We start from the raw sequence: 19,320 nt of genomic DNA on the forward strand, positions 1-19,320 counted from the left end.
AACATAGTTCTATAAGCTTATCTTCTCTTCTGAAGGGAGAAAAAGCCCATCTTCCAAGTCATCTCTGAAGAGCACTGGCTTCGGCCTCCAAAGCAGGCTCAGGACATTCAGAGGAGAGGTTACCGGCATTTTTTGGTTTGAGCAGCAGCCACCTTTGAATAAGCCTTTTGATATTTGCTTCACTGCAGCCCTGAAAACTACTGATGCTCACCAAGTTAGTGTCTCATGCAAGCTGAGCTGCACACATGTGACTGATAGGGATGCTGGGGACAAGTAGCACTCCCCTATGCCACTACAGAAAGAAGAAAGGTTTTTTGTCTGTTTTAGCACACTCACACATCACAATGTACACAAATTTTGTTGTACACAAACAAAATGTTTATTCCTGTTGTGGTATATCCATTTAAACCCTAACTGCAGTATGTATTGCATGCTATGCTTTCATCCCACAGTGAAACTGAAAGAAATACTGGATTTTGTTAAAGCTAAGACACAAATTGCACTAACATCTTGAAGCAAAGTATTTACAAACAAATACTCTGACATCTCACTTAGCTGTTTTGCCATGAAATTGGCTTATACATGATTAATTATGAAAAATAAGCACAGCATGCTTTCATGCACTTTTACTTTGAAATCAAGGTCACACTTTGTTTTGAGATTCAGAAAAACAGTATGAATAATATAATTAACATATCACAAGATTCTTTGCAAGTAACTATTTAAGCAGGCTAAACCAGGAGTTTATGAAGTTGTTGCTACTCTGTTATTGTAGATGGATCATTTCTTAGTCCTTGTTTTTATCCTTCATTTTGACTAATCCTTTGTACTGAAAGGACAATTGGAGTAGCATCCCTCTCACTAAGCCACACAACACCGAATGAAAACAGTGTTCTTGTCCCAGAGCATTTACAAGCTGATTCCTGATGCTACTCCTTAGAAATAGTTCAGTGGCGGTGTGGGTTATGAATGGGAAACCAGTAACTTAGAGTCATAGAATCATTTAGGCTGGAAAAGACCCTTAAAATCATCAAGCCCAACTGTAAACTGTCAAGTCCACCACTAAACCATGTCCCTAAGCATCAGACCTACAAGTCTTTTAAATACCTCCAGGGATGATGACTCAACCACTTCCATGGGCACCATGTTCCAATGCTTGATAGCCCTTTCAGTGGAGAAATTTTTCCTAATATCCAATCTAAATCTACCCTGGTGCAACTTGAGGCCTTTTCCTCTTGTCCTATCTCTTGTTACTTGGGAGAAGAGACCAACACCCACCTCACTACAGCCTCCTTTCAGATAATTGCAGAGAGCAATAAGGTCTCCCCTCAGCCTCCCTTTTTTCAGGTTAAACAACCCATTCCCTCAGTTGCTCCTCATAAGACTTGTGCTATAGGACCTTCACCAGCTTCATTGTCTTCCTTTGGACATGCTCCAGCACCTCAATGTCTTGTAGTGAGAGGCCCAAAACTGACTGCAGTATTCAGGATGCAGCCTCACCAGTGCTGAGTAAGACTTCCATACCTGAATACACCCAGCAAACCATTCTGCAGTTTCTCTACTCAAGATACTTAGTTGCCAAAATACTTTTGTGCTAAACACAGCATAATAATGGAAGATGTGGATCTTTCTCAGGCATTTGGATGGAACTGCCACGTGCTAACCATCTTCTGCCCATACAGCTCCTCACAAAGCTTCACCTCGGCTAGATGTGCAAGTCAATTCTGCTGACAGAGCAAGACCATGTGTTAACAAATCACTCGCTTCAAATAGTGAGAAGTTAATTTCTAGGTGCATGCTATTTTCACTAATAAAAATATACCTGGTTATCTCTGTAAAAGTCATTTAAGACTGTACTTTAAGACTTTCACAAAGCTTGAGAGAAGAGAAAGTATATCAGCTTTTGTCCTCAGCTACTGTCCTTTCCCTCTGCCTCAGCTGCTGCCCAGAGCAGCCCCAAAGACAACTGCAGCATGAACTCCATCTCATGGTTTACCTTGTCTGCACAGCAGCCTAGGAGCAGCATTGGGCTTGTAAGAGGCCATATGGACTGGCAGCTGCCAACTGTAGAGGTCTGACCAAGAAAGAAGAGCCTTCCCATGTCAACACAAATTGTCAAAAAACTTGTGATTTGTGTATTGCAGAGCTAGAAATAAAAAGCAGTGCTTTCACCATACTGCTGATATTTGAATAGCTTTTTTTAAAAAAGGCAAACAATTTGTTCCCCTGAAAGCTTGCTTACAACAGCAATGACTGGGCTCAATTTCAATAGAAATTAGAATTGCTTTTTTCAAAAGGAAGCTCAATTTTATTAAATGTTAAGAAGGTAACATACACATGACAAAAATCAACACTATAAAGTACTGTACTTATTCAAGTGAAACAGGGTGGTCAGAAGATAAAGCCATGGACATTGTATCTGCAAAGAGAAAAGCAGAATTGAGAATACTGACAAATGACATGCTCAGACAGAGGCTGAGGTCTGCTAAAAATCCATCAAATGAGGTAAGAGAACAGAATGAGGCGCTCCTCAGGGATATATTCTTGAAGTTATGAAAAATATTGTCACACTGGATTTTGTTCTAGCAGAGAATCTGTTCTGGAAGAACCACTTTACTACTAAGACTTTGAGGAAGTCTGCAAGTTCTAATCATGGCTTAATAAAAAAAGAGTAGTGAAGTCAACTCTAGCTGATATTATATTGGACTCCTGCTGGACACAGGTGAACAATTTAACCAGAAAATTATGATTCACTACAGCCAACAGGCAACGCTCTAGTTTCCTTTGCAATTGGAAAAAAATGTGTAATCTTAACCAATATCTAATTTACTTGTTTGGATATTTTAGAAAGACAATTTCTCAAACCTTAAAACAATCATGAACAAAACTAAGGAGGGGGAAGTAGTCACACACAAAAATATAAAAAAGGATCTGCTAAAAGATGCTTTATTACATGCCAAAAAAAAAAAATCATTGTGCTACAGCCATGAAAAGAAGCTTTTCTGGTTGAAGAATCCTGGCTAAAGAGAGTGACAGCAGCCGCAGAGAAACCTGTAAAACAAACTCACAGCACATAACAGATGGGGAAAAAAAGACACTGATAGCAATGAATACAAATTAACATTGCAGAAATGCAAGCAAATGATGGAAGAAAAAAAACAATAAACATTAAAAAGCTATGGTAAGGTTTATGACAATAGGAGCTCCTCCCTAAATGGAACAAGAATAAGTGAATGCCAAACAATTACTTCAATAAATGGTTAATTCAGACAAAAATTATCAGACATTTCAGAAAAAGACAGATGTATTTGACAACTACTTCTACTCTGTATTCAAAAAGATGCAAGATGCACATCTTCTAGAGATAATGACATACCTCCCATGCCATCAGTAGCTGGAGAGAGCTTTAAATAGATGACACTGTCCCACATGATATCCTTGCCTCTAAATTGGAGAGGCATGGGTTTGACGGATGGACCACTCAGTGGATAAGGAATTGACTGGATGGTCACACTTGAAGAGTTGCAATCAATGGCTCGATGTCCAAGTGGAGAGCAGTGACAAGTGGTGTTCCTCAGGGGTTGGTGCTGAGACCAGTGCTGTTTAACATTTTTGTTGGCAACATGGACAGTGCATTGAGTGCACGGTCAGCAAGTTTGCCAATGACACCAAGCTGTGTGGTGCAGTCAACACAGTGGAGAGAAGGGACACCACCCAGAGGGACCTTGACAGGCTCAAGAAGTGGGCCAGTACAAACCTCACAAAGTCCAACAAGGCCAAGTGCAAGGTTCTGCACATGGGTTGGGGCAATCCCAAGCACACATACAGGTTGGGCAATGAGTGGACTGCAAGCAGACCTGCGGAGAAGGACTTGGGGGTGTTGGTGGATGGAAAACTGACTATGAGCCAGCAATGTGTGCTTGCAATCCAGAAAGTCAACCATATCCTGGGCTACATCAAGAGAATTGTGGTTAGCAGGTCGAGGTAGGTGATTCTCCCTCACTACTCCACTCCAGACCCCATCTGCAGTGCTGTGTGCAGCTCTGGGGTCCCCAACATAAAGAGGACATGGACTTGTTGGAAGCAGGTCCAGAAAAGGGCCACAAAGATGGTCAGAGGGCTGGAGCACCTCCCCTATGAGGACAGGCTGAGAGAGTCAGGGTTGTTCAGCCTGGAGAAGAGAAGGCTCCAAGGAGACCTTATAGCGGCCTTGCAGTACTTAAAGGGGGCCTACAGGAAAGATGGGGAGGGACTCTTTATCAAGGAGTGTAGTGATAGGACAAGGGCTAATGGTTTTAAACTGAAAGAGGGCAGATTTAGGTATAGAGAAGACTTTCTTTCTTCTAAGGGTGGTGAGACACTGGAACAGGTTGCCCAGAGAAGTTGTAGATGCCCCCTCTGGAAGTGTTCAAGGCCAGATTGGACAGGGCTTTGAGCAATCTGGTCTAGTGGAAGGTTGGAACTAAGAATGGTCTGGGTTGAAAGGGACCTATGATTCCATGAAATAACCTCTCTGTTAAAACTCTGCATTTCAAGAGTAGCAGGCAGATAAACCAACTTTTGTTTCAACATCTGCTTTTAACAGACATAGGAACACCAGAAGTTCCTGGTAACTGGAAAGAGTTAATATCAAAGCAATATTTAAAACGGTTAAGTGGGATAACCTAAGCACCTATCGAACAGTTAGACTGACAACAGTAGTAAGCAACAGCAGAGAAAGGTCACCATGGGACATAATCAATAAGGCACTGAAAGACAGTAGCATAATTAACACCAATCAACACAGCTGTATGAAAATAGGCCTGGTCATGTAAATCTGATCATTTGTATGCAGTTACATCATCATCTGATAATGGTAGTGTGCTGACAGGACATATTTCTAGTCCTTAAATCACTGCATAGTGTGAAATTAAGTCACACTGTACAGAAAAACCTGAATTAAAAGATTCACCATACTACATCAACACTGCTTATAGTAAATGAATTTCAAAAGTGGCTAACTAAACAGATAAGGAAATGGAGAATCAGCATCCAGATAACAGATTCCTTGTCAACTCAATAGGGAAAAAAAATGAGGTACAACATTTGGAAGCTGAAAAGAACTATAGACTGTCTCAGAAGGCAAGGCTCATTATTTACTGAAACAATTACCTACAACATGGTAGATTCATTACTACTGGTACCCTTTAAATCAAGACCTTGGTCTCTTTCAGGAAGATACACTAAATAAAGAAAAATTAAAGGACTACTATTGATATATCCTGAATTTCTGACATGAACTGAGCAGGCAGTAAGAATAGCTATTCATGCGGTCCCCTCTGGTTTTTAAATTTATAAGCCTACAAAACAATGACCCAGACATTATTAATCCCTCTGGAATTTAATGCAATAAGTGAATCATGCTTAATCCATCTGATAAAGTATAAAGTGTCTTGAGTATTTCTATGGGATTTCAACTGTAATCCAGGGTTAAATTACTGGATGACTGTTAAAATATTATTAAGTCACTTCCCTGAATTTCTGAAAACAGCAAAAATCTATACCTCTTTGAAGCATCTTACTAGCTGTCTGCATAAATATGAAGGTATGGTATCAAACTCTTGATCCACAGTGTCCTATGTAGACCACTTTGACCTATTCCTTAGGAAATGTTTTTTTAAAGTAATGCTATTAGAACAGTATTTCCATGTTTTTTCAGAAAGCTTGCCATCAGGTACAGCTGTGACTAACACACTAACTTCACACAAGCCTCTCAAACAGGGTTATTTTCTCATATACCCATCATCTTCCCACACAGTGCTCTAAGACCAATACAAGAGAAGTGAAAGTCACATTATCTCCACCAAACCCATGTTACTTGGTGCTGTCTACTTGAAACAAAACACAGGGGTTTGAAAATGCCATTCTTGTAAACAACTCTGGAATGGACAAGGAAGCTTTATTCTCCCACGTTTGCAGCAAGCGCTCAAATTGCAAAGTAGTCTCCTATATTTCTTGCTCTATTTGACATCTACTTCTGGCACAATTTTCCCTTTCAGAAGCTGAACATTTCTGACACTCATCACAGAGCAATTTCATTTCAAAGATTCCCGGAGCTCTTTTCCAGCTGGTGGCCTTTGATTTCCAATCCTTCTAGCCATAAGGAATCAAAAACTTCAAGATGCTTCTCACAGGCTTTACTTTGAATACCATTGCCATGTCAGTTTAAAAAGGAAGAGGACATGTTAGTGAAACAAGTACTCAATACCTGTTACTGGTGAAACAATATACCTTACAGAAGGAAATGCTTTAATGTGACATTTTGGAGAAAACTACTAAGAAATTATTTCTTTTTAAAATTTTCTCATTTAGATGCAATTACAGAATACTAAAGCATTGTACAAATCTTTTTTTATATTGATATAGTTCTTTTCATAACCATCATCCAAGCACTAGAGAGTCCTCAACCAAACTGTGAAATCCACAGGCATATATAGAAAATTAAGAATACTCAGCAGGATTCATCTGTATTTCTTACGGCAGCTTGTGCCCTTCCAGCTCTGTAACTAACTTCCAAATCCAGGGTCCAGCCTTTGACCTTATCCAGTTAGAGGCAACGGGAGAGCTGCACTCAGGAATGCTTTTTGTGAGGATCCAAACAGCAACTCTTCCCACCCACAAGAGTCATACAGCTTTAGGCTCACTGACTGAGTTACAAGACTTACAACCTCATTAATAAGAAGGCAGAAACAGTTATAACTGCTTTTAAACCAGAAGGCATTTGTATATGGGAAATGCATAAAAGGCATTTTTGTACATCCTTCACATCACTCAGCGCAGTGTCCTGCAAACGTCCTCAAACAGAAGATGTGCATTGCACTATGCCTTCCCTTCTTTCACACGGGGCAAAAGCATGCTGGAGCATCACATGTCACCTGTAAGCCCATAAACACATGATTTCCCTCACTGATGTTCAGTCACCTGACTGCTGCTAGATGCATGTGCCACCCATAAGACCGTAACGCACCAGTTCAATCGCCCATTTCACAGCCAAAACCACATAATCTGTGACTGAGCATAACTGTTGCCAAACAGCTTTTGACTCGGACAAGGGATGGGATATTCATCCCCAAGCTCCTGTGACCATCCAGTTTCTATCACAGAGCGCTATCTTCCCAAAGGCATCTGCACGTATGAAGAGTCCCTTGAAATCCAGGGATCATGCCATGATGATGTCTTCACCTTTCTGAGCCCTGCCAGTCACTATCAGCTCTGCAGCCAGGACTGGAGAGGGAGACAGACATGATACAGGATTTCCTACGCTGGAGAACTGCGATGGTGGGAATGTCCTTGCCAATGACCTGGGTTTGCTTTCTCTTTACTTCCATCTGCTTTCTGCCCTCAGTCCGATTACCACAGAAACATCACCCCCTGGGTGTGTCCTTATGTACAGTGCTGCATGCTAGAGCGATGCCATCCCCAGGCTTTGCTGGGATCCTGACCCTCTCCCACTGCTGTCTGCTCTTGGCAGGCCTTTCTGACTCCAGGTCAGACCAGGTCCAAGTCTCCCCAAAGGAAAGAGCGATGCTTATTCCAGGTTGCTGCCAGAACTTCTCCATCCAGGCTGTGTTCTATCACTTGAGGGCAGGATCAGACCCAGCTCCAGGAGATGCATACTCAGGGAGGCATACGCTGGGCTATGTGGACAGTTCTTGTTCCTCCCCATGGTTGCTCAGCCACCAGTACATACCAGGCTGTCACACCCTAGTGATGTACAAGGGAAACTGTAGCCTGTTATAAAACCAGGGACAGTATAAGACCACAGAAGGACACTTTGTCCCATCACGACCTGGCCATCACAGAAGAAGCAACCTCAGAACTCCAGTTTTATTTGGGCCATTTGAGGTTACCCCTGGCTGGGCCAAAGCCAGGGATGCACCCAGAGAGCCTGCTTGGGGGTAAGCTGGAAAGAGGCAGCCTGTGGCCTTCCTTACCCCCTCTAGGGTTTGGTAGTACCCCATACAGTCAGTCTCTTCCCAGATCCTACACTGTCCTATCTCCATTTTCTTGAGTCATTTGAGGCTCTGGACCATTCTCAGCTTGTTACCAGTGGACAATCAACAAGCCAATGCCCCCCCCCCAGCCAGGCAGCAAATACTGCCCCACAACTTGCCAGCATAGCTGTCATTTTTTCCACGTAGAACGTCATTGTTGACCTCCCAGAGGCTTCAGCAGGCATTGTTATTGCTCACAAATGAACACTACCTCATGCCACTAAACACAACTTCACCAGGATCTATGTAATTGTACTGGGTCTGGCTGAGCTGGAATTGGTTTTCCCCTATAGCAGCCTTCATGGTGCTGTGTTTTATGCTGGGAGCTGGCAGGGTGTTGACAGCACCCTGGTGTTGTGGCTGCTGCTGCGTGGTGCTTACACAGCACCAAGGCTCTTTCTGACATTTTTTTCCCCCAGTGGGATGGGGCGGGCAAGATCTTGGGAGGGGACACAGCCAGGACAGCTGACCTGAACTGACCAGAGGGATATTCCAGACCATGTGACGTCTGCTCAGTATAAAGCTGGGAGAAAGGAGGAAGGGGGTGGGGTCACCTTTGGTCCTCCCAGGCAATCACCACACGTATGGGAGCCCTGCTTCCTGAGAAGGCCCCACATCGCCTCTTCATGGGAAGGAGAGAATAAATCTTTTTTTTGCTTCCGTGCATGGACCTTTGCTTTGCTTCTATTAAAACTGCTTTTGTTTTACCCACAAGGGTTGGTCTATCTTATTTTCTTTCCCCTCTTTTCCCTGTTGAGAAAACAAGGGGAAGGGGGTGACGTGATAGAGCGACTTGGTGGGTACCTGGCATTTAGCCAAGGTCAAACCACCGCAATCATGGTCATCATGTCGGCAAAGTTACGCATTCCCAAACATGAAGGACTTTCTTCAAATACTGTCATATTATCTCAAAAAGTAACTGGATTTAGTTTAGATATATAGTACTTTGGTTTATATATTCATATTTTCAGTATATACTATACCTACCAGACAGAAATAAAAAACATTAGGAAAACAAAAGGCTATTTTTGTTTGATAATTCCCCACAGCAAACAAGTGGTGCGCTTTGAAGTCACCTTTATCTCTATTGTTTATACAATTGTTGGAGGGAGTTTTCTTTTCACTGCATAGACTAGCTCTAATAAAAATCAAAGACAACTTGCAGAAGAGTTTTTTGGTGGCAAATACATTTAAAAGATGAAATCAGACATTAATAATACAGAAGACAAGCTTACCCAGAATGCTGGAAAAACAAAGTTTACTTCCATTGGTGATAGCTTGCCCTAGAAGACAGTCCCAGGGTGGAAACCTTTAAAAAAACAAGTAAAAAACTCATTAGAATTAGAGTAGGTAACAAGGGCATACACCATGAAATCTTTTGCAAACACAGTGCTCATGATTAAACATCCTACCCTTCTGATTATGATCCTGTCCAAGTTTCCTGGCATTAGCTCACAGGTAAGCTGGTCTGTGTCAGGAGTGAAATGAAGTAATACACCTACTTTCAAAAGGGGAAGAGGATACAAAAACTTAAACAAAAACTCCACATTCTGTTCCTCTTCCTCTGCAGTATCTTTAGAGTAAGTCAACACTCTCAAGTCAAATTTAGGTACACAAGCTGCAGGGGAAGCACAGATTAAACCTAGTAAGGTTTTAACGTATTTAGAGAGATTATTATTTTTAAAGGACTCTGCTGTTTGACACCTTCTTGTCCCTATGCCATATTTTGATGGGATAAGGGTGATGTATTGCTATTCAGGGAGACTTAGCTGAATTTGCTTGTGATAAGATCACCCAGGAAAAGTATGGAAGGAAAGAGGAGAAACAAGAAAGGGTGAGAAATCACAGAACTGTCTAGGTTGGAAAAGACCATAAATATCATCCAGTCCAACCATTTATCTAACACTGACAGTTCCCAACTACACCAGATCCCTCAGTGCTATGTCAATCCAACTTATAAACACCTCCAGGGATGGGGACTCCACCACCTCCCTGGGCAGCCCATTCCAACACCTAACAACCCCTTCTGGAAAGAAATGCTTCCTAATATCTAGTCTAAACCTTCCCTGGTGCAACTTGAGGCCATTACCTCTTGTCCTATCACTTGGTTAAAGAGACTCATCCCCAGCTCTCTGCAACCTCCTTTCAGGGAGCTGTAGAGGGCGATGAGGTCTCCCCTCAGCCTCCTCTTCTCCAGACTAAACACCCCCAGTTCCCTCAGCCGCTCCTCATACGACCTGTGCTCCAGACCCTGAACCAGCTCCGTTGCCCTTCTCTGGACACGCTTGAGTCATTCAATGTCCTTTTTGTAGCGAGGGGCCCAAAACTGAACACAGGAATCGAGGGGCGGCCTCACCAGTGCCGAGTACAGGGGTCAGATCCCTTCCCTGTCCCTGCTGGCCATGCTAGTGCTGACACAAGCCAGGATGCCATTGGCCTTCTTGGCCCCCTGGGCACACTGCTGGCTCCTGTTCAGCCGGCTGTCAGTCAACACCCCCAGGTCCCTCTGTGACTGGCAGCTCTCCAGCCACTCCTCCCCAAGCCTGTAGTGCTGCTGGGGGTTGTTGTGGCCCAAGGGCAGCCCCCGGCATTTGGCCTTATTGAAACTCCCCCAGTTGGCCTCAGCCCATGGCTCCAGCCTGTCCAGGTCTCTCTGCAGAGCCTCCCTACCCTCGAGCACATCAACACTCCCACCCAACTGGGTGTCATCTGCAAACTGACTGAGGGTGCACTCGATCCCCTCGTCTAGATCATCAATAAAGATGTTAAACAGGAGTGGCCCCAAAAACGAGCCCTGGGGGACACCACTCGTGACCGGCCGCCAGCTGGATTTAACTCTGTTCACAACTCTCTGGGACTGGTCCAGAAAATACACAGAAGGAGCTTCCCCCAGAAGTCATGAAAAGATTGCCATCACAAGAAATAAACATTTTGAATCTGAGAGTGTGAGTTATATCAAAAGACAAGTCAAGGCAAAGAAGGAAAGTAAGCCTGATAAGAGGTCATAAGATGTGTTTTTACCAGTAGTAAATGGAGCCGAAGTCAAACTGCTGAGAATTGAAGATGAAACTAGAAGAGGATCTCCCAGGTATGACTGACCAAAGCATAAGATGACAAAAAAGCTGAAAAAGGTTTTGGTTGGTTGTTTGGGTTTGTTTTTTTTTTTAACCTTATGACAGTAATGGGCATTTACTTGTATTATGATGGGAAAGAGACAGGAGTTAGAGTGAAGAGTTAAGGGGTATGAGTGCAAGAAAGACCAAGAAGAGGGACGTGACTTTGGGACAGGCAAAGCAGATGGATATCAGGACAGACCTGAAAGTATGGCAGAGGAAAAGGCAGAGTCAGAGAAAGAACGGGGGAGAAGAGCTGAGGGAAAACAGGGAAGTCATATGACACTCCTTTTTTCCTTGTGATAAAGATCAAGCAGAGAAAAGTTAGATAAAAAGCCTGAAAATAATAGAAGATTAAAGATATAAATGGGATTTTAGGCAAGAGATCTAATCAAAGTCTTTTAAAATGTTTTATTCACATACAACTGATGGTCACCATTTATAATAAATTTCATATAGATGTGATAAAATCCCAAATACAAAGTGACTTGCAGCAAAACATGCACTAATTACAATGAAACTTATATTTGAGTAAAATTTCAGGTACATTCTATTTTTTCCCACACCTTCAATTCCCCAGCAAGGCAGGTTGCTTCTTTTCAAATAACTCAGTTAATTTAAGTTGTATGTTCAGCCTCATTAGTCACCATCTCCATTCCCCTGCGGTTTTAATTAGATAGGTTTCTTTGTGTACAGCTACCTCAATCCTTCCCCCTTAACAATCCCACAATGTTGGTTTTTATATGTTATCATTCTCCAAATGTTCCTAATTACTCTGGAGGCAGCCAAGGCGATCAGGGCAGAGCAGTGCTCTCCCATGGAGAAGGCAATGCAGGAGCTGCAGCCAGCAAGGCACACACCCCCCTTGGGCAGCATGCTCTTCTACACTGTTTTACCCATCAGTATGGCAGGCTCAAGAGTCAGACCCTCTGCATAGACACCAAACCTCAAGAACATGAAGATGACTTCTGCCAGCAGCCTCCTTCCTGCTCCACGAGCCCCCATGCTGACCCACCACCTCCACACCCAGCACATGAAATTACAGGGCAGGAATGAAGCCCTGACACCCCACTGAAGCTGGGTGACACAGGAAGCCCCTAAATTCAGGATGATACCTGGCTGCAGCTCTTCCCTCAAAGTACCTACCCTGGCAAGCCCAGCTTATCCCCCCAGACATCAGGCCATGGCACTGTCCCATAAGACAGAAAAGCTCAGGAGCACCTGCTCCAAAGGTCTGATCTGGCCTCTAGTTCATCTTTTAAACAAGCACAGGAACAAAGTACCAAGATCATGAGATTACCTGTTTCCAGCTTGAAATGGGGATAAATGCTGATGTTTCAGAAAAAAAATAAAAAGGACGTAGGGGACAATCATCTCTGCCCATAAGGAACAAGACAGGACTTAAGGGCAGGATTTCCGCTTCAGCCTGTTTGCATTCTGTTAGCAGAAGAAAAAAACAACACACACCCCCCAAAAAAAACCCCATGCAAATCTAGCAAGCATGGTTGGCAGAAAACTCGGAGCAAAGGATCTCTGCTCCACAGCTACCCTGAAGCCCCAGAGGAGAGCCCAGGGAGCACAGCACCCTCCCGGGCTATTCCTGGCTGCCCAGGATCAGCAGCAGTGCAGCAGGGATTAGAGCAACTTGGATTTGTTACGTAAGAGACACGGTGCTCGTGGCTTCTCTCACATCCCAGAGACATTGCTCTTATGTAATTGGAACAATCAAACAGGGCAGCTTTCTGTGATTTGATTTTTTAAAAATGCTGAGCAGCTAAAAGTGAACATTGTGGGTCTGTCAGACTTAGTGTTATGTTTTCCACTCTAACAAGTTTAACCTTAAAGTTGCTGTAGTTCATAGGGACAGTGACTCAGCTCTCACTTCACCCAAGGCATCGAGATACAGAAAAGCGAAATAAAGCAACCTTTGTCCACCTTCTCACAGGGTCCTCAGTGGAGGGCAAAGCTTGTATCTTCCGAGTCAAGCCTGAGGGGTTTCATTTCTTCAGCATCAGTATCTCACTGGCTCTATTAACATTAAAGGATTATTCATATGAATAAAGGTTGTGAACCTGGACCTGAACTTTGCATGTGGGTTGGATGGTGGCTGTGAGCCACTCTGACACTTGGGCTTTCATCAGTGAAAAATGCAAGCTCATTTAGCAGAGTCTCCAGCATTCCTTGTCTTCTTAAATTATTACTGTAAATAACTGACAGTAATGCACACAATTTTGCATGATACATCTATGCATACACATGTTAAAGAAAATATTTGTATTAACAAAATCCACTGCTTCTGCAAATCACTTAACTCATATTTAGGGCATGCTCCAGCAATGTCAAGGATGGGTAAGATGTTTTGGGAAGTCCTAATTGGTAATGTGATCAAGCTGCTGTCATATCAAGGTTAGCACCTTGTCCAGTCTGTTTCTGTTTTAGAAATTTACTCATCTCTTTCCAGCTTATAGACTAACTTTAAAGAAAGGTTTCCATTATTTTCAAACGCTCTTTTAAAGTTTTCTTAGTTTAAGATCTGAAAAAGGGAAGAAAAGCACTCTTAATGCAGATCTCTGATTTCATATCTGTTCTCCTCACCTTTCAACCTTTTAATACACTGAAGAAACAGACCAATTTTAGTGCCCATGCTGAATACTTGTTTTGTTCCTCATAGCATTAAACCTCAAACAACATATCCAGATTGTGACAGTGATACAGCAACCCTGTCCTAAGCACTTGCTCTTGATCTCCATAACATTTCTAGTCTTGTGCATGCAGCCATTTGATTTTACCAAGGGTCATATAGATTGTTTCCAGAGATTGTATTACTGGTTTTCCCATGTTAAAGACTCACTATTGCATTGCACCAATAGTTAAACAAAATTTCATCATAGCAGCAAGAGAAAGCCTAAAATCCTGATGGTCTGGTAAACCAGAGGGAATGTATTCATCCTGAGAACATGGTTCTGCAGAGCACACTCAAGTGCAATTTACTTCTGAACATCATCTCTGTGCCCAGCATCCTTCTAGGTTTCCCTGTGCACAGCACATCATGATTCCTCCCAGCATTCTGACATAAACAAATTACACTGAGCTTGGAAATGCTTAATACAAAGCTTTATTTTTCCACCACCACACTCTAATTCTTCTTCAGTAACACTAATGTACCCTGTAGCACAGAAATACATTACTTGGAAGTCATCTGGTCCCTCTGAATTCTTCTGGCAGTATAAACTTGAGAATTGCTATGAGGACTGCCTTAGACTGAAAAAATTCCAGGTCGTTTAAAGGGTTGTTGTTCCACGTGACCCATGCAAAACTTGGCAGACACAACACATGCTAGAGGGCAAAAGCACTATTGGAGCATCTCTGTTCTTCAAGCTATCTTTGCCTGCCAGACTGGCTCTTTGACAGCCTTAGCATTTTGCCATAACATAGAGCACCCTGTGGGCATAATAAACACAGAAGCCAAATCATTTAGGATAAGCTATCAAACGGTTAAAATTCAAAAAGTAAAACTTAATAGAGAAACTAATTAGACCAGCATGTGTTTTAGATGCTTGTTTACTTTTTAGCTATGATTTCAAAGGGAAGACGTTCTCCTGTATTTGATGATTATGCCCATGAAGCAAAACTCACAGCTGTGCTAAGAACAAGAAGTTATGTCTTTCTTCCAGCTCTGCATCCCATGCAATAGTTGTTTCAAAGAAGTATATCTCTGGGCAGAATAGCCCTCAGGCTCATATAAGGATCAGCAGCCTGTATTACACCATCATCTGAATTATGGCTGGGACAGGAATCCAAGAAGTTCGATGCTTTTGCTAGTTTTGACGACTGCATAAAATCACTGATCTGCAAGTGATGTCACTAACAGCAAAAGCCTGGGAACTGCTGCTACACCAGATGCTTCTGAGGATTAAGTCATTTGCAGAGACTTTTGATGGGGATGCCTCTGCTGGAACAAAATAGACTTCTCCATCCACAGTCCCCAGATGCCCCACACGAGTGTGCCAGTATACTCCTCCCAGTTTTCTGAGAGAAAGCTAAGGCACAGTCTCAAACCAAATTTACTGCAATTACACAGGAACATAACTTGGATCTCCTTACCTTCCAACCAGTGCATCACTGACACCACTTTCTGTGCAGTGCTACATGCTGTGCCACACTATGCCACAAAAGCAGCAATAACTTTTCCTTGAGCAGAAAACAGTTCCTGCCCTAAAATGTGAAGATTCACTGTCCCAGGAGCTTTGAACCTGTTTGCTCAACTGCCAGCTTTGTAGACACTTAATTAGAAAATAAAATAGAATTCCTTAAAGAAATTACTAAGGTGACTGCTTCAATAATCTTGTAAAAAGCTCTTTCTTGTACTGAAGACCTATTTTTCAGATGTTTTGAATGTCTTGCAGATTATGACTTTTGACTGAAAAACACTAACCTGGTTCTGTATCATAGCCAAGTAACATGGGACAGAGCTTTAATTGGTATAAATCACTTGGTTGTGAAGTTACAGAAACCTATAACAGCTAATCATTTCCCCTCTTGCTTCTCAGCCTACAAACCTTAACTAAGTAGGTCTTTCATGAAACCCAAGAGGACAGTCAGGTGGTTACAGCATTTGGCTGTACTCTGGAGATCTTTCTGGTGACCCTGGGTGAAGTGTTGGACCTTATCATGCATTATATGGCTCAGTTATACCAGGACAGTGCCCGAACAAAAATCTACCAGAATTCTTTTCCTGAAGAAAGACTGTTTCAACAGGTTTGACTTTGCAATGGCAAACTCAGGTACAAAACAAACCATCATGCACTTCAGTTTTGCTGCGCTTTGCTATTTTCTTTCCACTTTCAGCTACTTTATGTCTTCAACAAAACTGACTGCAGAGTGTTCAGTAAAAGTCGAGTTTAAACAAGGCCAGTATTATTATAAATAATACTTGTATAGGGAAAGCATTTGCTAAGTCAGCTGCGCCTCAGTAGTCTTTTTAGCAAACCTCAGCATCCAGCCAGGGGTGGAGGGGAAGAGATCCTCTTGCACTGCTTGTTGCTGGTGATTTGGTAAATACCTTTACTGAATTGTCCGTTATTATGCCTAGATCTTTTCTCATCCAGAGTGTTCAATCAAATATTAAACTGACCACTGTGTATGAGTCGCTACCATATTGTGCTACCCTTCTATGACTCTCCAGAGAGAGCACATTTCACTGGAGCCCACCAATCTGGCTGCAATTCTCTGTCCTACGCTGATTTCTGGTGCTTCCTGCATGAACTTAGGAAATAAAGAATGCACACTGGAAGCTAAAAGTCTTGTTTTCCCCAACTTATTATGAGGGAGGGTTATTTCTCACTCATTACTGAGTTCCCCACATGGCCTCTGATGGTGCTGTTGTGCTTTATAGATATGGAGAACTGCACTTAGACAGTAGATGTGCTGCTAGCTCTCCTCTCCTCACTGTCTTCCTAAATATCTAGCATTGCTTATTATACCATAAGTGTGTTTTGCATAGAAATACGCACTCCAGAAATTTAGGCCAGGAGTTTTAAGCTGCTTGCTTGTTTGTCACAGTCATTATCACTAACACAACAGACAACACCCTCGAAAAACTTTACCATAGAAGAAGCATTGCTGAACTTACTTGACCCAAACCTACACCTGGCATTTGCTAGATCAGTAGCCAAATATCTACCTCTGTCCTTAAAGAGATGAGCATAAGGAAAGACATGGTACCATATCAAAAGCTACTCCAAATAAACCACATGGACACAGCCTTGCAAAGATTTTCTCAAAAGCCCCCCTTCATCTCAGGTAGTGATTTCCAAACTCAGTGCATTGCTCAAAGGATCACCTACAGAATCCCCCTTTTGTACTTTAAAATAGGACTTTATTCTGCAGAAATTAAGGTGATGATAAATAAAGCAGAATGAGAAATTAAGCCTCATTTGCATACATGTGGCTCACTGCTACCACTCTCCTGCAGCACAGGCTGTACTGCTCTCCACAACAGATTGCAGAGATAGGAGACAAGTAGCCGGATATATTTAATTGCATTGGAAAAGGGCAGACTGGTAAAGAGTTTATGCAGCAGGAGATACAGAAAAGCCCACACTCCCTGCCTGAAATTGGGGATGAGAAACAATAAAACCTACAAACATGACACTGAATACAGAGAGCATAAAACAATTCTGGTATGAAATCACACAAACCAAAACAAGGCATTTATACATCACATTATATCCAGCTCAATTGCTGCCAAGTGCCTCTAATGCAGTCATCCATTGCAAAGTTAACCTGTATGCAAACACCTGACATTTAATTATTTTGCTATCGATGCCTTAATATCAGTAAATATATCTAATGCTTGACCCACTGAGAAATATTTATTAATTTTTTGATCTTTGACGTTTTTAATGCAAAGATAAATGTCAAGGCTCCTGCTGGCTTGCTCTTTTCATGTTTAGAGTGATCAGGGATCACTGGCTCCCTGAGAGAGGTGACCGTAGGGAGCACAGGCTGTTGCAAAGGCTGAGACACAGCACACTGGTACCTGCGGGATGCAGTGACAGGGACCGTGGAGAAAGAAGCAGAGGCAAAGGTAACAAGGGAGGTGAAGCGGCGGAGGAGAAAAAGGTACCCAGACTCACCTAACAGAGTTGGAAACAACCCACCTAGATGAACAGCTCTTCAAGCAGAGATGTCTCATGTCAGTACGGAGACCTGGACCTGCTGCCCTATCTTCTACAGATTTGTGATCCTTCCCCTCACACTGAAACACCAGCTTATAACTCACAACAGCTGCTTTATTTTTCATCATTCTTAGGAAAAAAATAATGAGATGCTGTTTAACTCCATGGAAGAGTCAGCGAGCGAGGGCAGCTTTAGCACCGTGAGCCGGCGGGCTGCTCTAACTCGGCACTTGCCCCGAACTCTTTCCTCGCCCGTGCCGAGCGCTCGGCCCTGCCCGGGGGTCCCCAGCCCGCCCCGGGACGCGGCTTCTCACGGCACGGTCACGCCGTTAACACACCGCTGGCATAAACCAGACCAATCTGTCCGGGTGTTGCACAGACAGCAGTGCCCACTTGAGCCTGTCCATTTATCAGCATCCTCAAAACTTTTGACTGAATAAATCTGATAAGACATATTATCCATCTTAAACTGGGCTCGTTTCTCTGTCTCGCCACCCAAACGCGTGTCTTCACCACAGGTCGCGGCGGGGAGCAGCCCACAGACCTGCCCCTCCCCAGCATCCGCCTTTCCCCACCTCGGAGAGCTTTTTGCCCACGTCCCGTCCCCCGGCCACGGGACCCCGCGGACCGCCCGGACGGGGGGAGCGGAGAGCGGCCCCCCGGGACACCCGCCAGCCCCGGAAAGACGGCGCTGCGACCGCCAGGTCGCGGGGGCGATGCGGGCAGGGAGGGGGCACCTTGCACCCCCCGCACACCCACCCCTGCCGCCCCGCATTGGGGAGCGGAGCCCGCGCCGGGACGGGGGATGCGCGGGCGGCGGGGATGCGCGGCGCTCACCTGCCTCCGCGCCGCCGCCGGTTGTGGTGGTGGTGGTGGTGGCGTCGGTGGCGCCTCCTCCCGCGGCAGGACGGGCCGGCGGCGGGCCGCGGGCCGTGTTTATATAGCGGCGGGGCGCAGCCGCCCATCAGCGCCCGCCGCCGCCGCCGCCCCGAGCCGAGCCGCAGCGCCCCCTGCGGGACCGCGCCGCGCCCTGCGCCGCCGCCCCGGGCGGGGCCCCCGTCCCCCCCCGCCCGGGACCGCGAGTCACCCAGAGCCCCACGGCCGCAGAGCGCCCTGCCGGGGGAGGCACGGGCATCACGACGGAGGCGGCGATGTAGGTCACACAGAAAGTTCTCGTGACTGCGTATGCGGGACGCCTCCGTCTCCGCCCGTTTTTCCTGGGAACTGCCGGGATGACGGGTGCAGATCAACACCCGGTAAGCAAATAGGCGGTTTATCGTGTATTATGGAATGGGGATTTTCCTGGCAATATAGGTGCGGGTCAGCCTCTGCTGGGGAAGGCACAGCGGTGCCTCGAATGACAACAGGCATAAATGGGACCTGTTCGTGGCAAGGCTTTCTGTTCCTTGCCTGGCTGATCCCCAGTTCTCCCTCACTCAGAGTTCATTTCTCTGTCACTTTAAACTGAGCAAGAAAATAAATAAACAAATAAGC

The 19,320-nt window shown here is 44.2% G+C and overlaps 1 protein-coding gene across 1 annotated transcript in view; it reads right to left on the reverse strand.

Annotated features, from left to right (window-relative positions):
- The window catches only part of MTUS2 (microtubule associated scaffold protein 2), a 320,319-nt gene extending 301,598 nt beyond the window's left edge, over nt 1-18,721 (reverse strand). The window contains exons 1-2 of the mRNA XM_074901374.1: nt 18,664-18,721; nt 9,269-9,342 (exon numbers count right to left, since the gene is read on the reverse strand). The gene's annotated coding sequence lies outside the window, so the exon portion shown is untranslated. The remainder of the gene's footprint in view (nt 1-9,268; nt 9,343-18,663) is intronic.
- Between the last annotated feature and the right edge of the window lie 599 nt (nt 18,722-19,320).

The sequence above is a fragment of the Athene noctua genome, chromosome 1 (assembly GCF_965140245.1).
Source record: "Athene noctua chromosome 1, bAthNoc1.hap1.1, whole genome shotgun sequence".
NCBI lineage: Eukaryota > Metazoa > Chordata > Aves > Strigiformes > Strigidae > Athene > Athene noctua.